The sequence below is a fragment of the Octodon degus genome, unplaced genomic scaffold (genome assembly GCF_000260255.1).
Source record: "Octodon degus isolate 3935 unplaced genomic scaffold, OctDeg1.0 scaffold00163, whole genome shotgun sequence".
Classification (NCBI taxonomy): Eukaryota; Metazoa; Chordata; class Mammalia; order Rodentia; family Octodontidae; genus Octodon; species Octodon degus.
The window spans coordinates 1,059,117-1,059,447 of NW_004524739.1; positions in this window are offsets into that span (position 1 = coordinate 1,059,117).

Genomic DNA, 331 nt, shown 5'->3' on the forward strand with positions numbered 1-331 from the left:
AAAAAAAAAAAAAAAAAACCCAAACAAACAGAACCGCCCACGGAAGAGGACCAAAAGGTCTGGAACTCCAGATCTGGAAGAGCAGAAGAGGACAGAATGCACCTAGAGACAGAAGAGGAGTCAGAATAGGCGGGACCCGAGACAAGGAAAAGGAAGAAAAAAGGATGGGAACTTTGACTGAGCCAAAGTGACCGGGGCGCTGGGACTCGGCAAAGGGAAGGTGGAGGGAGCCTGCGCTAAAGGAAGGGCAACGAAAAGGGTGAGACCCGGTCCAGGAAAGGAGGGAGGGGGCTGGACGCCTGGCCTGGAAGGAAGGAGTGAAGCGAGAAAG